This window comes from Ambystoma mexicanum, chromosome 14, assembly GCF_040938575.1.
Source record: "Ambystoma mexicanum isolate Mex_15411 chromosome 14, UKY_AmexF1_1, whole genome shotgun sequence".
Classification (NCBI taxonomy): Eukaryota; Metazoa; Chordata; class Amphibia; order Caudata; family Ambystomatidae; genus Ambystoma; species Ambystoma mexicanum.
Genome location: NC_090940.1, coordinates 590,355,241 through 590,380,664, shown reverse-complemented (window position 1 = coordinate 590,380,664; position 25,424 = coordinate 590,355,241).

Sequence of the window (25,424 nt, the reverse complement as noted above, 5' to 3'; positions counted from 1 at the left end):
CTGTGGAGCAGGAATACATGAGGGTGCACACAGTGCCACGTGACTTGTATATCAATGTCCCACGACATATTTGAGATGCAAGGATTCTTATTCTGCAAGTAATAGTGGTCTCATGCAATACTGTTGGTGATTTGAGGCCCTGGCAGTAATTATGCCCTGTGCACTGGCACTAGAAAAGAATGGTGGTAATGTTGACGCGTGTACTGATAGGCAATCTGCAGCTCTCCAGATGTTTTGCACTACAACTCCCATGAACCCTCCCCATTGACTGTGCTGAGTAGACATGGTGGGAATTTTAGTCCAAAGCATCTGGAGAACCATGGGTTGCAGACCCATGCAGTAGGAGCTTTGGGTAATGTCAGGGAGAGCAACTGGGGTAACTGGCACTGGGGCTAGAGTTCGAGTTACGTTGCCAGGTGTGAGCTGGATAACATCACCCTAGCCGCATGAGCAGAGGAAAAATGCAGCCATCTTGAAGAAGAGGGAAGAAGGGATGATGATTTTTTTATATTTAAGAGTAGAATGGGAGCATTAGTAACAGAGATGTAGGGCACCAGTCGGGCATTGTCCTGGCATGTGTTATATAGGATAGGTGCCAGGACAGTTAATGGGGAAGACATACATATGCTATGTGGGGGGTGGCTAGGGTTCTGACAGACACTGTAAAGGACCAGAGGACCCGGCTGCAGTGCATACAACTTCATTTGTAATTTTCTATTTGTTAAGTATTAGTATTTGTTCATACTGCACCAGCCAATGGCCAGCCAGCAAAACACAGCATTGCTTCGGCAGTCAAAGAAGAAATAGATCATTAGCTTTAATTGTAATTGATTACTTATAACGCACTTAATACCCAGAGATTTCTAAGCGCGGACCCGGGGATCGAACCTGTGGTGTTCCGCGGCACGAGCGCGTTGTCCCTGACCTATCCTCCCCAGACGAGTGTGACCCTTTGCAAAAAGGTAGGACATTTTGAGGCACACAATGGTGTGTGTTCTGTCTGCCCTGGTCACATAATCTTAATTTTGAAAACTAGTTTGGACAGAAGTGAGGCATGGGGTAAGGGGTGGGGGCATATTAGGGACCCCAAATGACAGGAAAAAAAGAGTCAACCACCGGTCGATCAAAGAGAGTTGGCCAAACTCACTTCCATGAAGTGAGTAACAATCATGTAGAACTGTGCATTGAAAAGAAAAGAAGAAATTGTAAACTAGTTATTTTTACAACTGAAATGCTCAATGTGCTGCTCATTATGACTACTTTGTAGTCATAATGAGAAGATCACAGTTGTCTTAATGAGCAAAACACTTGATCAAAACCATAATAACCAAATGTATTTTTTTTATAGCAGGTTATCATTCCAAAATTGACTTTCCCCCCCAAAAAACCCTATGAGAAATAGAAAGTGGACAAATAGCACCAATGAATGTCCCTGGCTGCTTTGCATAAACTGAATGTGCATTAGGCGAACATATGAATTACAACAGATCTTTATATTTTACAAATATGTCTGTGATAAAAGGGTTGTATGCTTGAAACAATGGGTCAATAATATACATTGTGTTTGGCGCGTCTTCCGTTTTCACCCTCACATTAAGCTCATTGCAATCATGAATCATATATTGGACAGCTTCGTGATTTGGATTTCAGAATAAAATGGCTGGTTTCTCTTCCCAAACTAGAGGATTGAGGCGGGAAACTGCCTGCGCACAGGCACCTTCACAATGCACACACATCCGTAGACAAAATATATAGGCTTTTCATTGTGGACACAGGTAGTGGGAGTGGCATGGCAGTGTCATAGAGGAACATTCACACCGCTGATTGGCTTGGTAGGTTGCTTGGCTTGGTGCAGGCAGTGAGGTTGGTTGCTTTGGAGGCAATCACGGCTGATTGGCTTGGTGCTGGCAGTGAGGTTGGTTGCATTGGAGGCAATCACGGCTGATTGGCTTGGTGCTGGCAGTGAGGTTGGTTGCTTTGGAGGCAATCACGGCTGATTGGCTTGGTGCAGGCAGTGAGGTTGGTTGCTTTGGAGGCAATCACGGCTGATTGGCTTGGTGCTGGCAGTGAGGTTGGTTGCATTGGAGGCAATCACGGCTGATTGGCTTGGTGCTGGCAGTGAGGTTGGTTGCTTTGGAGGCAATCACGGCTGATTGGCTTGGTGCTGGCAGTGAGGTTGGTTGCTTTGGAGGCAATCACGGCTGATTGGCTTGGTGCAGGCAGTGAGGTTGGTTGCTTTGGAGGCAATCACGGCTGATTGGCTTGGTGCTGGCAGTGAGGTTGGTTGCATTGGAGGCAATCACGGCTGATTGGCTTGGTGCTGGCAGTGAGGTTGGTTGCTTTGGAGGCAATCACGGCTGATTGGCTTGGTGCAGGCAGTGAGGTTGGTTGCTTTGGAGGCAATCACGGCTGATTGGCTTGGTGCTGGCAGTGAGGTTGGTTGCTTTGGAGGCAATCACGGCTGATTGGCTTGGTGCTGGCAGTGAGGTTGGTTGCTTTGGAGTTAATCATGGCTGATTGGCTTGGTACTCCGGTAAGGTTGGTTGCATTGGAGGCCATCACGATATTTGTACTCCTATCACTTCAACTCTAGCACTTCTTATTCTTCACGCTAAAAATTGCAACATTTTCAAAATAAGTTATATTGAGTAAAGCAAACTAGACACGAAATTCTGATGACTCAATTCATATTAGGTTATTTCGCCGCATTTAAAATGCGTTCAGCAAAGCAAATCAGCGACACCATTTTCATTGATTGAGGGTGAGGAGGGGCGCAAAAGAAACAAAGGGGAGAGTATCACTCTGTGGGATAATAATGTCTTCTGTTATTTAACTGCTCAGAGACCCACGGGTGTGTAGCGCTATATAAGAAATGTAATATTATTATTATAAGGCGGTAGAGATGTGTTACTCATTTAAAACAATAGGATGAAAGCAAGAGTTGGCATCAAGATTTGGCCCGTGGCATTCTAAGTGGGGCAACGTTAGACAGACACTTTGCATTTAGTCTATGCCATTCGATGCCATTGTGATGTTGGCACTTCAAATCATCCTTTTCAAAGCAATGCATTGAAAACGTAAATACATGAGGCCCTGGCATTGGTGATTAAGGAGACACCACTATGCATAGATATCAGGCCTATGAAACAGGCACTCCAGCAATCCGCCCTTTCAAAAAATCACAAAGGCTATGAATATTGAAATCAAATATATTCGCTTCTGCTGCTGAAGCAGAGAAAGATGAAAATCTCTCTTTTTTTATTTCTAGAAAATATGGATTTCCCCATTTGCCATTCCAGGCCTGCCAAATTGAGCCAAGCAGATGTCCTCTTCATCAGGGCAGCGGCAATTTGCATTGCGATGCTTCGTTATCCCAAAGGTTTTATGTCTGGGGCACAGATTTTCTCATTAAACAATGAAAGGGAAGCAACACTTTGGAATGATTTTAATTCGCTTCGTGGCCGGCCGGCTGCTCCTGGGCACGCCGGCTCGTGGCTTGCGGCCTCGGCAACAGCTTTGCGGCAGTGGAAAACAGCGAGGCGAGCAGCTTGGGTTTACGGGAACACGGTCGGAGAAGAATGAGGCCGATCTACTCCCATTGTGATAGAAATGGGCGTAATTTTAGGGGGGGCGACATGGGTGTTCAATCCCCCCAACTTTTGTGGCACACCATTTGGTCCCACTCATTTGGCAGGGGCCCCTTTCATTTAGATGTTATGTACCCGAAAATGTTCAGCAAAGTTAATCCGTTGGTGACGGATAGCCATTGCGCGAGAGATCGCAACCGAGTCACAAGATTGCAATCCCACACAAAAGCTACACCGACTTAAGCTATACTAACTCGCTGGACCAGTTAAAACACTTGCTAAAAACACACCTTTTGTCGTAATGTTCTGACCCTTTTTGGGGTTCGGGTCTTTCTGCCCTGCTTATTGATCCTGATTAATTATATGTTTTGATTATCCGATTATGTTCCGATGGGTTTGGGAGTGCCCCTAAGGGCCTCCAGGCGCATTATAAATTAAATAAAATACATTTAAAACATTTTTTAAAAATCAATGAGAGAGTGTTATATTTGGGCCTGTCGAGAATGATCAACTTAACCAAATTTTGTGTTGGTTGATTTTCTTGCCATTTATACAATGGCCAAATCTGTCCATTTGACATCATGGCCACCACTCTTATGAAGCGATGCATGTTATGTCAGTAACATTCCATACAACTGTATTTTGAAAATGATTCTGCATAAATGCACTACTTTTGTAGGGGGCACCCAGCGGTAGATTTTGCCAAATTTGGTCACAATTGCAGTTCTGTTATACACTAACTGGCATTGGACGATTGAGGTGGCTGGCTGCTTAGATATGCCCACTCTGCTGTCTGTGATGCAAGTGGTCTTGTACAGCACGCGTCTGCCACTATCGGTGGCCTATAGGTGGCCTCACCGTTAGAACGAAAGGAGTGTGCGGTCTATTAGGGGGACAGTGGGAATGGCACAAGCGAAACATGTGGTGCTGACGTGGGCAGACTGGAAGTAGTCTTTGAGAGACAGGGGTGCCCCCTACCCTCTTGACCAAAATGGTGGTATTTCTGGATGGAGCATCTCCAGCACGTGCCCCGCCCTTGAGAGAGCAGTGTATCTGTGAGCATAAATGGTGTGCAGATCCACTACTTGAAATCTAAAAGAAGGCAATGGAGGGTGTTGGGCTTAAGCCCGAGTGTACGGTCAATGCCATGAAGCTGTTCCTCTTACCCAACTATTGCCTACACGTAGTCTCAACCCCAGTGACAGCTGCATTGGAGAAGACCACTAAGGAGCTCCCGGGAAATTGACAGGTATTTGTCAGAAAAACTGTCTCACTCTTGCTGGGGGGCGGGGAGGGGGTCGATGTGGAGGGACAAAATTACAGAGACCCCCTGCGAGGCCAGTAGGGGTGGTCTTTCTCACCATGCCTTGACTGCCTCCTTCATGCCTTTCCTGGGTGAAGCAGATGAGAAAAAAACAGAGCATGTTTATAGAAAAAAACCTTGTACCACCAAAGTCATTACTGTAGTACATTGCCTGAGAAAAAGACAGATGGTAATCCCTGAGGAGGGGTGGAGGAAGACCAGAAAGAGGAAGAGTAAAACGAAGAAGAAATATTAATGATAAGCATAGAGCTGAGCTTTCTGATAAAAGATAAGGGTCCAGTTTAAAGCCTACCCTACTCAGAGTGAGAACTTTCATTGGACTTTATATTAGAGCTAAGGGGAAATGCGTTCCCAATCACAGTTTGAATGGTGGTAGGCTAACACACATGGGTACAAATGTTTAGGACCTTTTCGGCTTTTAGGTCCACAATGCTTTGCGGCTGACCTATGCAAATATCCAGCAAATGGCCACTCTCTCTCCTGCTACTAGACTCAGTGGTGATGCAGTACCCTCCTCTGCAGACAGGTGGCAGTTGGCACAGTTTTGTTTCTTCTCTCTGCAGTCATGCCTGCCATTGTACTACAGGCTGATTTGTTTACAGATCCTGCGTTTTGTCCCATAAACTTTGCTGCATGAATTTGCATTGTTTCTATATTTATTTATTGGTCCTCCGAAAACACAGGAGCCATGTTCAGACATGCTATAAAAGCATGAGGTGGGAAGGCACAAGAAACACAGCAGGCGCGTTGTAAATGACATATCATATCATACTTACACGTACGCCTAGGTGACCAGATAAAAAAAAAAACAGGACATGCCATAGGCATAGAACTAGGACTAAAGTAAACACAAATAAAACTGTAGTCCTACTTCTATTTCACTGGCCTGTTGTGGGGGTGGGTGGGAGGTGTGCTCACAGGTACACTAATGTCATTGGAGGAGAGTAGCTGGAGAGGGGAAGGGGGATGAAATGGAGGTGTGAAAAACATTCACGACCCCATTTCACACCCCCATTCGCTCAGGAAGAGTTGCGCCGGTCCCGATTTCAGGATTTCAAAATTGGGTCCTGCCAAATACCGGGACCCTAGCCGCCCACCCTTGCAAACCGGGACGGGGTTTACAAAAATTAAAAAACTCCCAGGACCCCGGGACAGAGGTCGATATCCCAGAACTATCCTGGAAAAACTGGGACGTCTGGTCACCCTATGTACGCCCTCACAAACATCCGCAAACATGTGCATACATTTTTGGGCTTCCAGACCACAATGTCAAATATCCCTGTTGCTGCAGTCCACCCTCTGCATACAGGTGGCAGGCAGGATCGGATTGGCCCCTCGGCCTTTCGGCCCGTGGCCGGGCCGAAATCGTCCTTTGGGAGTGGGGGCCGATTTTTGGCCATGCCTGGGCTGGTTTGGGGAAAAGAAATTGGAAAAAAAAAATTCAATTGTTTTTCTTCTTTTTTTTCAAAAAGCCTTTCATCCTTCTTAGATCTATAAATGAGTACCAACACAGGTTGGGTGATATTGTATGCATATTTGTTCTATAAAAAAGAGCTTACGCGTCAGTGCTATACAATAACATTTTATCATTTGGCCTTGGACGTCTGCTTGGATTCACAGTAATTTAGTGTACCTACGAACAATGCTATTTGATGACACTTCCTGTTTTGTCAAGGGGTGAAAGGTCGTGCTTCATCACTTCCGGTGATGTCATCAGAGGTCAAGGGTCGTGAGGCGAGGAGTGGGCCACTTTTTTTTGGCTGACCGGTCCTATTTCTTCTCCCAGTCCGACCCTGGTGGCAGGTGATGCAGCTTTGCCTGTTCGCTCGGCTCTAGCACAGATTATTTTCTTATAGCTCCTCATAAACGTTGCTACAAGCGTCTGCATGTGCATCTTCAAGCGGAGTGATAAAAAACACTTTATTCTTCTAAAAGTTCGCATTTATCTTTACAAACGAAACAAGCGAGGCAGGGCTATGCAAACGCGGCAAACTTTACAATTCACTTAAACAGGTCTGCCTACATTTCTAAATGCAAAACGTATAAAGTGACGTCACTGATGCCCCGCCCTTTTCCCCAAGACTCCGCCCAGCCAACTCAACCATTTAAAGAAAAAAAGTAACGTATTCCAATGTCAAATGTTGCGGTTCCGACCTGGGATGTGGGCGCATTCGTTAGTTTCCACCCACAACTCAATGTGATTGGACACAAGCGCTCTGTTTGTAGCCAATCACATCGAAGTATGGACGGATTTCCTTAGATTGCCAGAAATTCCAGGGACTCCACACTCTGCCCTGGAGACCCAGAGAAGAGCATAAAAAAAAGGGGTCTCCGGGAAAATCCCCAGACACTAGGCAGGTTTGCATGTAAACGTATGCAGTTATGTAACCACGGAGGTTATGTAACAATGATGGTTTACATAACATAATGGATGGCGGGTTGCATAATAGGATTTGGCATGACTGTATTAGGAGTGGCTTTCCATTAGGCCTCACAAAACGATGTCTTTATTAGGTCACGGCCATGACCTTTTAAGGAGGGTCACAGTTATATAGCAATAGCCAGCGGATGATGTTTGAAAACACACATCGCCTGTCTGATTGGCTGTGTAATGGCATTAGAAATGGAAATGGACCAAAGTGGGACATCCAAGCTAATTCAACTACTTTCTCACCTTAAATGGCCCTTTTACCACTCTTTCCCTCTCTACCCACTGATGACTAAGCCACTAGTGCTGAAGGACCTCTGTATTTATGAACAATGAACAGCCCCTGTCTAAGTATGGCGGCCTCATTACCTGTGTGGCTGTAATTTCCGGTCACTCCTTCCGGGGGATTTACCGCAGGATTATGAGTGGTGGTAAGGCATTCTTAATCCCCATTTTGGAGTCCCTAGCACTACTTTGTATTTTTGAAGCTACACCGCGCATGGCAGCCCTGGCGGGTGGCGAGGAGCTGCTTGGTGCGGTAGCACAGACACTGTAAGCTAGGGAGCGGAGAGGATGGGTGAAGACGCAGGGAGAGGGATGCAAGATGGCAGACGGGTGCGAGCATCAGTGAGGTTGGTCAGTATGCCGGCTTGGATCTTGAGCAATATGATTGGGTGCCGCACACGCCCCGGGCGCTAACACACATAAAGCCTCTTTGGAGCTAGCTTGATTGCTGCCTCGAGAACAGCTGCAATAAATGACTTCTAACGGCATAATAATCCGCAAGGTCACCGTTTTGATGTTTCAAATCCAGACAGATCTGAACGTCACATTGTGGCCTGTCATCGATCTGCTTACTCCTTCCGCCTCGATATCCCTCAGTACAGACGCCAAAAAGCGGGAGGCTGCAGCTTCCCAGTGATTGCGACCAAACAATGGAATTCCATGCCCTTAGCACTAAGATCAGATCCCTCCCTCTGGTCCTTCAACAAAGGCCTCAAAACCAGGCTCTTCTGCCAAGGCAACTAGAAGCACAAGAACTACATAAATGCTCTCATATGATGTAACCTTATCTTCGATGTATCAACACTCATGCTATTTTCCTATGCAATCTACTACACAACCCTGTCATGTGATGTAACTGATTGCAACGTGCAACGACTGCAACCTAACCTGTCATATGATGTAACCTAATGTAACGTTCAACGACTGTAGCCGAAACCAATATAGAACTACTGTAACCACCACTCTTATGTAACTAGCACCTAGGTGCCTCAGGGCTAGGTACGCTTAACAAATGTCAAAATAAATACATCGGCCTTGACCTGAAATTCTTCCTGTATCACCAGCAACCAGAACACTTTTCTTTCACTCTCCGATTTTACAGTGAGCCATCTGCTTGGAGGCTCCAGAGCGGTTTTAGGGCAGTTCAGAGAATGCAAACAGCCCGTCCTGGAATTGCTTGCGCCAACCTTTCTTGGAGGGCAATTACCTTGACTTTGAAAAGCTCAGGCAAGTTCTCATTTGGAAGAAAACTCTTTCGGACTAGCAATAAGTTGAGGCGATTAACGAAAGCTGCAAAGAGATGTGAGGCTGGAGGTGCAGTGTCAACCCTCATCTCTGTCAGGCGGGGAGAGGCAGTACGTGGGAGGTGAAGGCGAGAGGCAGAGAATAAGAATCAATCGACGGCCGGCAGGACAAGATCGCTCTATCAGGGCGCTCCAATGATGGCTGCCACGTCTCTTATGTATGTATTATTATCAGGCTGGATTCAATTTAAAATCTCACAAGGTGCGGGAAATGTAGTCGCATTTCAATATATATCCAATATACGTTGTTGTACACCTTTATTCGGCATGAGCCATCAGGTACAAAATGCAAACATTCCAATTATACGCATAAAATCCTACAAGTAAAATATATATGTAGAGGTGGATGGGCAGATAAGATAGGGTGAGAGATAGCTAGATTGATTGGCAGAGACACCCAAAGATGGACAGACGGACAGATTGACCCAACAACATACAGATGGGTGGAAAGATAGATAGTGTCACAGATGGCTCTAAAATCCAACTCTCAGAAGCGTTTCAAGGGTTTTTATTGATGTCTTTGTGAGCCCTAGGGCCATCCCTCTCTCGCCCCTCTGAAATTGAACCTCCACCCTAACGCAGGCTTCCCAGATTCCAAGGTTTGGGCTATCAACTATTGATTGCATTGTCTAAAGGCTGGCTTACACCAACAATGGCACCTGGAAGGCAGCCTGACATGGCTACCTCATATAATTCCTAACTGTCCCTATTTTATCCAGTTGTTATTTTTAGACAGGGATAGGGCTTGTGCCGTACAAATACCGTGCTTGACACAGACTGTGCCTAACACACCCACTCATACTCTCTCCCTCCTCTATGCTTCCAACTCACTCTTCCCTTCAAATTCCTGTCCCTTAGATGTTCTCACTTCTCCTAAGCCTTGCAGCTACCCTTTGATGGTACATCTCTCTCCTCCACACTATTATTCCGTCCTCCAACCCCTGCCTCCTCCCTACAACCTACAGCTCCTCCTTTCAAACCACTACTCCTCCCAGTAAACCTCTACTCCTCCCTCCAAGACACTACTCCTCCCTCCTTCCACTCAGTACCATTCACTTTACAATAACAACAACTTCTTACTGCAACTATTCTCATGCCACTTTTCACACAAAAATGCACACTCAAACTGCAGCACCTCTTCCACCCTCCAGTTGTTCTGTTGGTCCACAACCTCTGACCTCACCCGAATAACCCACACTTTCTATGGTGTGTTCCTTGCTTATACCGCCCCCTCTCTGTTGGGAATGGTGTTCTTTTCCAGGACAATCTGCCACTTATCCCACCTGGAGCGGTGATATTTTGTGTGAGTTCCGAAATAGCAGGATAAGCACAGTCCACATAAATTGTGCGAGCCTGACGCTGTAGGCCATGGTGGCTTGGTAAATCCATTATCTCTGTTTGCATTAGTGGTGTCCGGCCACTGAATCCAAAGTAAGTACAAGTTATTTGTTTCCCCACAAGTCTCTGGTAGTCTAGGTAATGAGTGGTAGCTACATCTGAACACCACACTTCCTCAACTGCACTGCACAGCTGTTTCTGCTGGCTTGCAGGTGTGGGTCTCTGTCCACCACTGTCCTCTCCAGAGAGGGATTGTAGGCAGTCACTGGGGAAGTACTTCCTGGTGGTCAGATTTAGGCTTCTCGGATGTTGCAGTGGGGGCCTTCAGACGGTTCTCTCTTCACCCTGCAGAGTACTGGATTCTCATGTTGATTTTCAAGGAAAAGCAGAGAAAAAATAACAAGTATTTTGCAACCAAGGTATGGCTTGAGTACAGCGTGGTCTGCACAGAAACATGCTGGCACAAGGAAAGGGGCAGGAACAGGGGGCAGGAATTGGGCTCCCCCCCAACTGCCACCATCCACCTCAGTGGTAGGATCAGCTCTGGATTGCTCCCTGGTAGGTCTCCCACCCTCAGCGGAAGGGGAGTTCTTGTCCCCTCTTGGTCACAATAGATAGATGTTTAGATAGTTGGATAGATAGTTATTGATAAGTAGATAGATACTGTGACAAATCTCTGTATTCTGTCACTTCTCCCGAAGGGGGGAGCCTTTCCTTGTGATGGTAGGGAGGAGAGCCTGCTACACAACACACTCCCTAGGTGTAGAGGCAAGCCGGACTTCACCAGGAGAGACTCCCCCTTTGGGGACAAGGACTCCTGTTCCAGTGAGTAACTCCCAAAGCCCAAGACCATCATACCTTTCTCCTTAAGACCTTGTAAAGCAAGACTAAAGAGCAAGTTCAAGTTTGTTACTGGCAACCAAGCCCCCTTCAAGATCTATAAGAGGAACTAGGACAAAGAAGATCACTCAAGTAATGAGCAGTGAATAAGTGAAAGAGAAAATGGACTTGTCCCAAAGCTAAGGGAAGTCTGAGCAGGATGACATAAAAACATGAGGCGGGTCTCTGCCAGGTAGAGAGAAGGGCTTCAAAGGTCGAATTGGCTGGTGCTGCCCAGCTGATGAGGTGCTGGACACGCTGTGTCCAACACGAGGAGAAGAACCCAGAGAGGATCCCAAAGTAACACTTTGGAGAAGAAGCGCCATGCTGCAGACGACGTGCAGGAAAGCCAAGAGAACCAAAGCAGGAGACTGACTCGCTGCGGTCAGAAAGTGGTGGCGTAACTGCCAGTGAGACACGGTGGACCAGTTGGTCCTTTAATAATTTTGAGCCCACAGAAGTGAGACAGACCAAAGGAGTAGCCGAGCAACCAGTTGGTCGGTTACCGGAGTGCGAAGCCCTCCTGGCACGAGAAGAAACAATCCATTGTCCTTGCAGGACCCTGGTGACGTTACCGCATCAAAAGGTGAGGGGAAAGAGAAAAATAAGCATTAGTAGGATATGCATACTCATGTCAGTACACCTGAAGTGGTGAAGATAAAGAAAGAGGATAATAAAGCATTACTGGGATACGCATACTCATCTCAGTGCATCTGAAGTGTTAAAGATACCGAGGGAGAATAACAATCATCCTTGGGACACGCACACTGGCCTCTTTGCATTAGAAGGGCTAAAAATACAGAGAGTGAATAAAAAACAGTGTTGATACTCGCACATCTTTCGTAGTGTACGGCAAGCTGTGAAAACACTAACGAGAAGGGCCAATAATTATCAAAACCTTCCTCCTCGTCACAGTCAAGATGAAATAGAAGAAGCACCAGGAAAGAGTAATAAAGTTGAATGGACCATCCATCCGAAGTGAGGAGGAGGAATACGAGAGAGTGAGAAAGAGTGTTGGAATTTTACTGTTTGCATCTCACAAGAGGAAAATACAAAAGACAAGAAAGACTTCAGTAAGGACAGAAAGAGAGATATTGAAAGAATTGATAGGAAAAGGATAATTGTTGGAACCAAAACGCAAGAGATAAAGAAAAAGAGCCAATTAAAGAATCGTGCTGGAAAGTGGGAGAGTCCAGTAGATGAACTGTACAGATTCATGAGAGTGGTAGCGAGAAACTATTGACGTGTACCGTATGAAACTGAACTCTGGAAGACCCCCATTACAGGAGAAGGGAGTCATTCTCCTGTACTTTAGTTCTTATGATAGTGGTAGCGTCAGGATAGGGTAGTTCTGGACTGTGAACTGAATCTGATTTGGGACTCACACAGACGACTGATGAGCACATTAGTTCATGTTGTAGGCAGGGAACACCCATAGAACAGGGAAAATGTTAAATAAAACCTTCTATAAATGGTAAGTCACTGTCTGTCATGATCTCTGCTTCCAAAAGATCAGGACTTGCCCGACTCCCTTGGAAGCAGACCCATAACCCCGGTTCCGAGTGCCAGCCAGTCCCAATTGGGACCTTTTGGACCCTGTCTTGGCGCCAGTGGCACCAGGCTCATAAAGATGCCCAGTCCCAGCGCTGGAAGCGCCGGGCTCATAATGCTTGGGTGGACTTACCTGCAGCAGACCATGCTGCTTACTTACCTGCCAGTTGAACCCCTGATCCTCTTCTGTTTGGGACTACTTTTCCTGTTGGGTGGGGCAGGAGCCACTCCCTAGGTTCAGAACACTGGAACTCTTCTGGAAAGCAGGAACTCTTTTCTTACCTAGGCGTGGCTGTGGAAGGAGACACCTAAGCACTACAGGAGGCTATTTAAACCACACCCGATGGATGAATCTTGCTTTGCGTTATTCTGCATTCTCTGCAGCAGAACGCTCATCGTGTCTTCTGCTTCTGATCCTGGGCCTAAGGGAACAAAGGCTTACCATCCTGGAATCCAGTCTTCAGCAGCACCTGTAAAGACAAAGAAAGAACAGGTTAGCACTACGGTCTTCAGTGGCAGCGCATCTCTTACCTGGTCCATCGGCTGTCACCAAAGCCTTGCGCTGCATTCCGGCATCTGAAAGACAAAGGCTTACCTACTCTTCGCATGCTCCGGAGGTCTTCGCACTGCATTCCGGCATCTGAAAGACAAAAGCTTACCAGCTCTTCGCACGCTCCGGAGGCCTTCGGCGCTGCATCCCGCATCTGAAAGACAAAAGAAGGTGCGTTTAAAGACATTGGGCAACTTTATTACTCACGTGCCATTACTCCTTCCCACGCCGAATCCAGTGGGTATTCCAGCACCCTTCAGCTTCTCTAAAGCTCCGAACTTGTACCTGCAAGATAAAAGGGGCAGTTAGTGCGCATCGTGAAGCAGGCTACAAGCGCTTACTTACGTGCTTCCAGGCGCTTCTATTCCTCACACGGGTTCGATCCTCAACTCGCATCAGCCCGCCATCCGCCATCGCCGGAACCCTGCAAAACAAGAGATATCATTACAAAAGACTTTTAAGACATTTGAAGTGCCCAGAACTTACCGTTCGTGCAGTTAACGACGGACAGCAGTCCTCTGAGGTCAAGAGGCCTGCACCCTTATCCAGTGAAGAAACTGGTTACGGCACCCTGCCCCGAGGCAGATGGAGAGCTCGGCGTTCACTTACCTAAGACATCTTACTCTTCGAGTCAGACATACAGTGCACAGAGGTCCAGCCCAAAGAGCCAACCGTGTGTTACACATCACCTTTGAAGATACGGCATTCACCCAGTCAAGACCGGCGCCTCTGCGGGAATCAGGTGAGCGTTACAGAAAGAACGCAAAGACTACCGCAAAACTCCCACCCAGGCGCTATGGAAACCTCGGATACCGACCAGCTAGCCCAGTTACTTGGGGAACTAAGAGCAGAAGTGCATGCAGCCCGTCAGGAAACGAATGCTCTAAGAAGGGAACTGATTATTTCCAAGGAGCAAACAGACGATCTCGCTAGACAATTGCTACAGTCACAAGCCGGACAAACTCCGTTACCCGCATCACGGGCAAATCTTCCTTCAACATCCTCTACGAACCCAGTGCAGATCAACCTACCTGGGAATGTACCTCTGGCTCCGCCTGAACGATTTTCTGGTGACCCAAAGAGGTTTGCAGTATTTATTAATCAGTGCCGGTTGCACTTCTTATGCCGGCCAGCAGCCTTTCCAACTGATCAAGCTAAGGTAGCTTTCGTGCTTTCGTACCTTAGTGGCAATGCGGCAGACTGGTCGATCCCTCTAGTTAATCAAGATGATCCGGTTCTCCATGATTTTCAAGCTTTTCAGCTCAGTATGGAAAAACTGTTTGCAAGACATTCACAGGGGCAGGCCTTGGACAATGAGCTCCTTTCATTGCGACAGGGTAATCAAGACCTTTTGGCTTATATTGCATCTTTCAACAGACTGATAGTGGAAACTCGATGGCCTGAGGACAAAAGGATTACGCTGTTTTATAGAGGTCTACGTGGAGAGCTCAAAGATGTGTTAGCCCAAGTAGTGAATCCCCCGCAAGACTGTTCGGACTATATTGATTTAGTCGTTCAAATTGACCACAGACTGCAGAACAGGAAGGCCGATCGTTCCAAGTTGGATGCTCGAGTATTTTCCAAACCACCAACTCCTACCAAAGGAGTAGACTCCGGGGAACCCATGCAAATAGGGGGCCTGAAAGGACCACTAACACAAAAGGAGCGGGAAAGGAGAAAACAGCTGCAATTATGCCTCTATTGCGGAAACTCGGGGCACTTTCTTCGAGACTGTCCGGTGAAACCAGCCAAGAAGGCAGTAGGAGCTGCAGTTACCAGGGTCACAAACTCTGAGCAGGGAAACGACCTCGCCCGACAAGAATAGAGGTCCTCTTGCCGAGCGTTAAAACCAGTTCCGTGACCTCGCATTTCGTGATACCTATGGTCCTCATTAACCCTGAACATCCGGATCGATTACATGCGATTGAAGCTTACGTCGACACCGGTGCCATCGGCAATTATGTGGATCATGAAATGGTTTTGAGGATGAATCTGACTCTTTGTCCAAAGGCTGTAAAGGACGTCATTACTACGGTGGATGGTACGGAGATAGCCTCCGGACCAGTAACGCATACCACCCAAGAAGTGACGCTAGTAAGTCAAGATGGACACCATGAGAAGATCGTGTTCGAGGTGATCAAGGCCCCTCAGTTCCAGATTATTCTAGGAATTCCTTGGTTAGAGAAGCACAATCCTCAGATCGATTGGCGAGCAAGAACGGTTCAGTTTCCAGAATGTGTCTCTACTTGTCACCCTCGACCTGGTGTTGCACTGGCAGCAATTTCCTCGGAGGCTCCCCAGTTACCTCCTGAATACCTAGAATTCCAAGATGTTTTCCGGAAGGATCAGGCTAACTCTCTACCTCCTCATAGGTCTTATGACTGCCAGATAGACCTGATACCTGGATCTACTCCTCCTTGTAGTAGAATTTATGCCCTCACCGAGCCTGAGAATCTTCACCTCCGACAATACCTGGATCAATACCTAGCGAATGGGTTTATTCGTCCTTCCAAGTCCCCTGCTTCCTCAGCTTTGTTCTTCGTTCCAAAAAAAGAAGGGGACCTTAGAACTTGTATAGATTATCGCGCTCTGAACCAGATCACCGTTAAGAATAGATATCCGTTACCTTTGATCCCTGAACTCCTGGACCAAGTCAGAAAAGCATGCATATATACAAAGCTGGATCTTAGAGGAGCCTACCACTTGGTACGAGTAAAAGAGGGCGATGAATGGAAGACGGCCTTCCGCACCAAGTATGGGCTATTTGAATATCAGGTCATGCCCTTCGGACTTTGCAATGCCCCAGCCGCCTTTCAATATTTTATGAACAATGTCCTCAGAGAGCTCATAGATGTGTGTGTTGTTGTTTACCTTGACGACATCCTCGTTTATTCTTCATCGGAAACTGAACATTGGAAACACGTGAAAATGGTCCTCGAGAGATTGCGTCAACACAAACTTTTCGCTAATTTGGAAAAATGTGTTTTCAACGTGACTGAAGTTGAATTCTTGGGATTCATATTATCACCTTGCGGAGTGCGTATGGATTCAAAGAAGGTCGATGCAATTCTCAAATGGCCATCGCCATCCTCCGTAAAAGGTGTTCAAAGCATGTTAGGCTTCGCTAACTTTTACAGCAGGTTTATCCCCGAATTCTCTCGAATAGTCCAGGCCATCACCGCCTTGTTAAAGAAAAACAAACGTTTTGAATGGTCTACCGAGGCGGAACAAGCTTTCCAGAATTTGAAGACTAGATTTATCTCTGCACCGATCTTAAAACATCCTCGCCCAGAACTCCCCTACATCGTTGAAACTGATGCTTCGAGCCTTGCCATGGGGGCAGTTCTATCACAAAAGGACCCAGTAACCAATCAGTTGCATCCCGTGGCATTTTGGTCCCGCAAATTCTCGCCTCCTGAAATCAATTACACTATTACTGATAAGGAACTTCTAGCTATCAAGTCCGCCTTTAGCCGGTCAAGTGGCACAGCGAGTAGAGCGCTCGCTTTGACATCAGTGCAGAGCCTGCGAACGCAGGTTCGAATCCCGGCAGCGCCAAACTCAGCGTTTCATCCTTCCGAGGTCGATAAATGAGCACCACACACCGTGGGTAATAATAAGCAGCGCTCAGATACCTGAGGGTTCGTAGCGCTATATAAATGCCAAATTATTTATTATTATTATAAGGCTTGGCGGCATTATCTTCTGGGGGCCCGACACACCGTTACTGTGATTACAGATCACCGAAACCTGCAATATTTGAAAACCGCAAAAGCTCAATCCTCTAGGCAACTCCGTTGGGCACTATTCTTTGCCGAGTTTGACTTCATAATTACCTATCGACCTGGTACAAAAAACGGTAAAGCTGATGCCCTTTCTCGGATGGGAGTGGAAGAACATTTGATCAATCCTAAACCTGTACCTATCATTCCCGAACAAAGAATTCTAGGTGTAATCGCCACACAATCCATAGAGGAAGTTAAGGATAAAGCCAGGCTACTGGTAACTCCAGCAGACATACAGAATTGGCATCTTCAGGGAAGGGACTTTACGGTGAAGGACAACCTATTATATTTCCAAGAACGGTTATACCTGCCCAGCACAGATTTACAGAAAAAGGTAATCTCTTGTTATCACGATTCTTTAATGGAAGGACATCCCGGTATGACCAAGACCTCGGAAAAGATCAAGCGCTACTTCTGGTGGCCGTCTTGGAAAAAAGATATCAGAGACTCTATAATGTCCTGTGGAGTATGCGCCCAAAACAAGAGTCAAAAGGAAAAACCAGCCGGCCTCTTACGCCCTATTGACATCCCGCCTCGCCCTTGGCATACGCTTTCTATGGACTTCATCACCGATCTACCTCCATGCTCCGGATACAATACGATCCTAGTAATCGTGGACCTATTCTCCAAGATGGCGCATTTCATTCCACTCAAAGGCTTACCAACAGCAGCAACTCTGGCCCGAGAATTTCTCGAAAACATCGTCCGACTGCACGGTTTTCCTTCAGTTCTAATTTCGGATCGAGGTAGTCAATTTATTTCTCATTTTTGGCGAAGTTGCTGTCGGTCGGCTCAAATTGATGTGAGACTTTCGACCAGCCACCACCCTCAAACTGACGGACAAACCGAGAGGACCAATCAAACTCTGGAACAGTATTTGCGCTGCATGCTACAACAAACTGAAAAAACCTGGAAAGATATCCTTTGGATAGCCGAATATGCCTACAATAACTCTGTCCACTCGGGAACTGGGAAGACCCCGTTTTTTCTTTTATACGGTAGTCACCCTCGAACCTCGGAGTTGGATCCACTCCAAGATCTTGGAACACCAGCAGTAGACCACCTGCATTCTACAATCACCCAAGCCTTTAAGGAAGCCGTTTCTCACCTTCAAAGGGCTAAAGAACAATACAAGAAAGGAGCAGACCAACATCGGAAGGAAGCCCCCCCAATATAAAGTAGGAGATCAAGTCTGGTTATCCACCAAATATCTACCTCTAAAAGGACCACGCACATTCAACCCAAGATACCTTGGTCCCTATCCATCACTACCATAGTAAATCCAGTAGCGGTCAAGTTGCACTTGCCCCCTCACATGAAGATACATCCGGTCTTCCACGTCTCTCTATTAAAACCCGTGCAACCTCAAACCCGACTAACTACATCTCCAAAACCTATTCTAGTTGATGGAGAACTCGAGTTTGAAGTCAAAAGCATCCTGGATTCCAAGATCTCCAAATCTAAACTATTTTACCTGATTGACTGGAAAGGCAACGGTCCCCAAGAAAGATCATGGGAACCTGCAGAATATGTCCACGCGCCTCGTCTAATCAAAAGATTTCATCGAACATTTCCTAACAATCCCAAACCCCCGGAGAAGCCCGGTTTGGGAGGGGCCTTGAGGGGGGGTGCTGTCATGATCTATGCTTCCAAAAGATCAGGACTTGCCCGACTCCCTTGGAAGCAGACCCATAACCCCGTTCCGAGTGCCAGCCAGTCCCAATTGGGACCTTTTGGACCCTGTCTTGGCGCCAGTGGCACCAGGCTCAGAAAGATGCCCAGTCCCAGCGCTGGAAGCGCCGGGCTCATAATGCTTGGGTGGACTTACCTGCAGCAGACCATACTGCTTACTTACCTGCCAGTTGAACCCCTGATCCTCTTCTGTTTGGGACTACTTTTCCTGTTGGGTGGGGCAGGAGCCACTCCCTAGGTTCAGAACACTGGAACTCTTCTGGAAAGCAGGAACTCTTTTCTTACCTAGGCGTGGCTGTGGAAGGAGACACCTAAGCACTACAGGAGGCTATTTAAACCACACCCGATGGATGAATCTTGCTTTGCGTTATTCTGCATTCTCTGCAGCAGAACGCTCATCGTGTCTTCTGCTTCTGATCCTGGGCCTAAGGGAACAAATGCTTACCATCCTGGAATCCAGTCTTCAGCAGCACCTGTAAAGACAAAGAAAGAACAGGTTAGCACTACGGTCTTCAGTGGCAGCGCATCTCTTACCTGGTCCATCGGCTGTCACCAACGCCTTGCGCTGCATTCCGGCATCTGAAAGACAAAGGCTTACCTACTCTTCGCATGCTCCGGAGGTCTTCGCACTGCATTCCGGCATCTGAAAGACAAAAGCTTACCAGCTCTTCGCACGCTCCGGAGGCCTTCGGCGCTGCATCCCGCATCTGAAAGACAAAAGAAGGTGCGTTTAAAGACATTGGGCAACTTTATTACTCACGTGCCATTACTCCTTCCCACGCCGAATCCAGTGGGTATTCCAGCACCCTTCAGCTTCTCTAAAGCTCCGAACTTGTACCTGCAAGATAAAAGGGACAGTTAGTGCGCATCGTGAAGCAGGCTACAAGCGCTTACTTACGTGCTTCCAGGCGCTTCTATTCCTCACGCGGGTTCGATCCTCAACTCGCATCAGCCCGCCATCCGCCATCGCCGGAACCCTGCAAAACAAGAGATATCATTACAAAAGACTTTTAAGACATTTGAAGTGCCCAGAACTTACCGTTCGTGCGGTTAACGATGGACAGCAGTCCTCTGAGGTCAAGAGGCCTGCACCCTTATCCAGTGAAGAAACTGGTTACGGCACCCTGCCCCGAGGTAGATGGAGAGCTCGGCGTTCACTTACCTAAGACATCTTACTCTTCGAGTCAGACATACAGTGCACAGAGGTCCAGCCCAAAGAGCCAACCGTGTGTTACACATCACCTTTGAAGATACGGCATTCACCCAGTGAAGACCGGCGCCTCTGCAGGAATCAGGTGAGCGTTACAGTGTCCTCCTTCTGACCCACCACAATACACATACGGATGGATAGTTCTGAATTGGTCTAGAAAAGTAATTAAAATATTCCTAATAACGTTTGGCCAAAACATTGGTTTAGCAACTCATTGGGCCTCATTACGAGTCCAGCGGTAACCGAGGCGGTAAAACCGCCTGGTTACCGCCGGACTCGTCTTACCATTCCGCCTCTGTGATTCCCGGAATTACCGGGGCATTTCAACCCCGGTTTCCCGGGAATCACGGAGGCGGAATGGTGTTAATCCCCATTCCCATTGAGTCCTATGGGACTCAATGGGAATGGGGATCATGGAAACACCGGCAGCATCTCGTAATGCTGCCAGTGTTTCCTCATCCGCCTGCAGGCGGGCAGTGTTAAACCCACCAGGTCAGACCTGGCGGGATCATCACCTCCCACCTGCAGGAGTTGTGACCTCCCGGCATGGAAACAACGGTGGCGGCGGGTTTACCGCCACCGTTATTTCCATACCGGGCGATTTGTAATGAGGCCCATTATCTTGAGGCTGGTCAGAGCTGAAATAGTGTGATTACCTGCTGTTATTTTATTCAACAATCCCTTCATTATTTTCGAACTTACTCCATACCAACACTTTCCTGGGCCTACTAAGACAGTTAATTGATGTTTTAAGATAACTGGACAGGTATAGATATGTAGCTGTTTTTAATATTTAGAAAAAAATATAAGCAATGATAACGTGCTTTTACATTATTCTTCTTGAATGTATTCCTAAATTAACAATACTTTTGAAAAATCACAAAAGCTATTTGCATTGTTAAGAAATTATGCACAGCACCTGAATATATATGCCTGCAAATACCATGTTGCCGTTGGTTAGGATCATTAGAACATTCCTACGCTGGTATAGATGACCACTTGGCCCCTTTGAAAGCAATCCAGCATGCGGAAGCTTGCTTCATCACAGGACTAAGAGCATCAGCTACTACGAAGTCACGAACATAAACACCTCACTACCCGACTGAGACGAAGAAGAGCAGCATCAGACAGCATCCACTTGTCACAGGCGCTGCATCTTTACATGCACATTCTGATTCTGTCCACATTTGTATGCATGGTTTATGGTTGCAAAAAACGTTAATGCGAGGGTGAGGATTGTGATAAATGAAACGTGTGCCGAAGCCCAGAATGAATTATGAATTTAGTGATTCAAGTGCATAGAACCCTTTAATGACAAACAAGCATGTCAAACAATAAAGAACAGTAGTCATTTTTATGTTTGGGAAATGTTTTTTAATGTTATGCAAAGCAGCTAGGAGCCTTCACTGGTGCTATTTGTCCTCTTCTGTTTTTTTCATAGTGGTATTACAAAAGAGTACAAATGCAGATTGACAGACACCCTTCTATCAGAAACATATTTTATATCGTTAGTCTAGGTGTTGGTAATATGCTCTATTCAGTAAGACAAGTGTAACATTATTTTTGCAATAATGACGCTATATACTGAAAGTGAATTTTAGAACATTGTAACATTTCAAAAAAGTCTGAAAGTTTAGCACAATTCAATAATTTCCATTTCTTTTTAAATAGCTGGATTTGAAAAAAGCCACTGTCCTCCCAACATCCACCCCAATATACGGTGTTTTCCCCTCTCTTGGCTCTACTGTCAGCAATGGCTGAGATGGTTCTAGCGAGCCTACACTTGACAACATGACTCTCACCCGCAAAGAGAGACATATCATGAGACAGGGCAAGAGCTCATAGAAAGAGAGCACAGAGAGGCAGAGGCAGATCTCGGATCAGAGAAAGAGAGAGAGAGGGGACAAGAGAGCTAAAGAGAGTCAACGAGCACGTGGTAGCTGACGGTTCAGCAAATTTACACCAGTTTGGTTCTTTCAAGCATTTAGAACTGCCTCTTTACTGGAGCATCATGCATGATCTCTCAGTGTGTGATTGATGTCAGCCCAGGCTACTTTATTAGTGGGTAAATCTCTAGGTGTGTAAAATCATCTTTTGTGCACCATTTCCAAAATGTGGTGTCTCTGCACTCCACTTAGGTGTCAACGCAAACACAGAACATCACCTTTGCATCATATCTTTAAACATGTTCTGGAAACCTATCTAAGGAATTATAACCAAACACTCTCTCACAATTGGACTACAAAAGACTGCAGCTTTCGACACTGTCAACCACGACTTCCTCATAAAGAGATTAGAAGGACTAGGGATAACAGACACCGCCCTACTATGGATCAAATCCTTCCTAACAAACAGAACCGAAACCGTATGGATGAAACCTTTTAAATCCAAACCTAGAGACTCCACGTGCGGAGTACCACAAGGATCACCCTTCTCGCCGCTTCTATTCAACATCTACATGTACCTATTAATCAAACTCATCAAAAAACACGGCTTCACATGCTACAACTACACCGACAATACTCAAATAATCTTGAACCTGCAAGACACCCGAGAAGAAAACACTACACTAGAGAATTGCCTTCGTGAGATATTCAACTGGATGAACCTCAAACACCTCAAAAATCAACCCAGGCAAAACAGAGATAATGATTGTTTCAAAAAAGAGAGGAGACATCAGCTACATCCCCTGGCCAAGAGAGCTCGGCACCACACCAGAACCATCATCAACTGAAAAAAAACCTAGGGGTTCTGATGGATAAAAACCTCACTCTAGAGCCATAAGTAAACTCTCTACTCAAGAACTGTTTCTTCCTCCTGCGAGCAGCAAAAAGGATCCTACCGTTCCTGTCGTTCGCCAACAAAACACTTACCATCATCGCTCTGATCATGTCCAGAGTAGACTACGCCAATAGCCTATACCTGGGCATGCCCGAGCAAGTTCTAAAAAAACTACAACGCATACAAAATGCAGCAGCCAGACTCCTCCTCAAGGTACCCAGAAGAGAACACATCACACCCGCGCTAAAAATACTACACTGGCTACCATTAAAACAGCGAATAAAGTTCTAGTCCATGTGCATCACGCACAGAGCAATACACAAACAAGGCGCAGAATTCATTAGCGATAAACTACGCCTACATCAACCGACAAGAACACTGAGATCAAGCACCGACATCCGCCTGGAACCAAAATCCTATAACAGAAGAAAACTCGGAGGATCCTCTTTCTCTCACCAGGCACCGAAAACCTGGAATGACCTACCTAAGAATATACAGAACACAACAAACCACTGAGCATTCAGGAAACTCCTCAAATCATGGCTCTTCACAGCATAACCACAACAGCGACGCACTAGAATGCCAACCCCATTAAAACAACAATGAAAATAACACCAACCTCGGCCACTCTAAAATGGACAAACACTGAACCCAAAGAACCGACCACACGACAGACCATAAAACATCATGGGAAATAGCCACAAAAGGAGACCTCCAGAGACTGATCACATACTCAGACCCAGACGAAAGCCTAAATGTCTCACCCACTCCCCCCGGGACGTACCATATCCAAACTGGCAGACGCATTTAGATAGAAAGTTTGAGAGGAGTCTGCTACACCAGCCCCAGCACCCAAGGAGGAGAATAGACACCCAACCCACATTAATCAATCCATCAGCATTAGAACACCTACAGAGCTCATTAGAATAGAATGGTGAGGAGCAATCAGAACACTTACAAAGCGCGTTAGAACAGCACAGGGTCCGCCCCACACAAACCAAACCCTGCCAAGCATAGCCCTTTTGCCCACCCCAGTGAAATTGGGAGGATTGGCGAGTGCCACACTCAGACCGATTTCTGAACTTCTGTTAACCTTCATACAACCGACTAACAAAAAACTCAGAATTTCCGCAGACCTACCTCATTCAAAAATCTCACACAACCATCTCTCGCACAACAACCCACACACACTTCACAACACTGCAACAACACATAAGCAACACTAACAGCACACGAGGACTGACATCGATCAAATACTCGCACCGAAGCTCAGCACCCGGTGTAAACCGAGTTGAAGCTGCCAATAGAACACCACTCCTCTCACTATCCTACTCCCGCTTCACCTACTAACCCATTCCACCTTCTCATTTGCAGATCCGCCAGAGCGCCTGGGGACTAACTCCGTTGGTGACGGTGCGCGGTATAAAATACCTTTAACATTTAATATTTAACATTTAACCAAAGTGCTTTGGGGGATAACTGAGGCCCAGCCAGGCTCGGAGTGGCCTATAGGGCAGACAGGCAATGCTCGAACCAAAAATGAAAAATGCTAGTGTGGGACTTTTTTTGGGTCAAAGTGGGCCACTTTTTTGGCCCGTGTGGGCCAGTTTGATAAGGTACTTCACCATGCGGTTAGTAGCTTTGACCAGTATTACTGAATACATATTCTTTAAAATGCACAATTTGCATAACATATTATCTACCGCTCCCCCCGTTCCCTCTCCCGCATTCCTCCCCACCCTGGGTACTACTCAAACAGTCTGTCACAAATGAACAAATTGACATTTACAACTGTGGCCACTTTTTCATTGGTGCCCGTGACAATCTGATGCCCCAGTCCTACCCTGAGCCCAACGCCACAATTTGAAGGATAAAAGGTCCCACTTACTTACTCTAAAAAACAAAAAAAAAGACAATTATCCAGAAAGAATGAAGGTATATGGGTCATTCCATATGTGACATCATTTTCCAAGTCAACATAACACGTCTATTCAACTAACCAATTTATTCTACAATTTATGTACAGTCAATAATGGTTGTTAATTGACTGTTCGGAGTTATCGGTCACCAGCGAACATTTATCAATTATATGAGACAAATGACAACAGCCGTTATGGACCACATTAGCACACACATTAGCACACAGAGTGTGTAGGGCACCTTGGAAGAAAACACGACAACCTGGGAATAGAGTAAAGCAATTAAAAATACAATTGTCGTGTTATCGTCCCGATATTCAAAAAGGGCACGAGAGAAGACCCCTCCAATTAACGCCCAATTGCTCTGTTGGATGTTATCGGAAAATATTTTGCCACCTACCTCTTGACCCACTTTCGGACCTGGATAACAACATCGCCAGCTATGGACCCTCTCCAAACCGGTTTCCAAAAAAATGCTAGCACAGCAGCTAACTTAATGATCCTAAGCATCTTAAAAGAAAAAGTCTTACTTGGAGCACCGAAAATCTTCCTTGCCTTTGTGGACTTGTCTCAGGCTTTTGACAGAGTAGATAGAGACAAACTGTGGGCCAAGCTGAAAAACTGGAATTGCCCTGGCCAGATTCTTGACCCAATCATCGCTTTACACATGGATACTCATATATCAGTCAGGCTAAACAACAGTGGACTACTCTCCAATCCTATACCGTCCTATCGAGGAGTCAAACAAGGCTGTCCTTTGGCTCCAGCTCTTTTTATCTCTTTTCTCAGTG